The following is a 548-nucleotide window of genomic DNA, read 5'->3' on the forward strand; positions in this document are numbered from 1 at the left end:
CGGAATAAAATAAATTTACATAAATAAAAAAAAATTATACTCTGAATCATCTCTTAACAAGCAATGTCAATCTTTTTCTAAATTCACGATCGGTCTCGTTTTTAAAATCCAAAAAAAATATCTCTTTTTTTTTTTTTTTTTTCTCTGTCTCCCACCCAATACAATATTAGTCATGCAACCAATGGACACGCCCATTTAGTACGACCCCTGATGAACTCAAGATACTCATCCTACACTCGGTGAGAACCCAACTCGGGGATAGCTAACTTCAAGCTGTAACGCATTAAAATAATTTATATAATTCAACTACTCACTAAAAACATCCTCTCCAAATCTAGTATATCTAGAATTCTTACCTAATTAAATTTAACATTTATAAATTATTCTGATAAATTAAATATTTATTCTATTTATTTAGAAATAGACTAAACAATTTTATCAAAATGTAATAAATTGTCCTTCTCATCGTTTGAGAATTTTAAACTACGATATATATATATAATATATATAAGGATGCAAATCAATGACTGGACGAATCAATTTTTTAC

Source organism: Ananas comosus, linkage group 21 (assembly GCF_001540865.1).
Source record: "Ananas comosus cultivar F153 linkage group 21, ASM154086v1, whole genome shotgun sequence".
In the NCBI taxonomy this organism is placed as follows: domain Eukaryota; kingdom Viridiplantae; phylum Streptophyta; class Magnoliopsida; order Poales; family Bromeliaceae; genus Ananas; species Ananas comosus.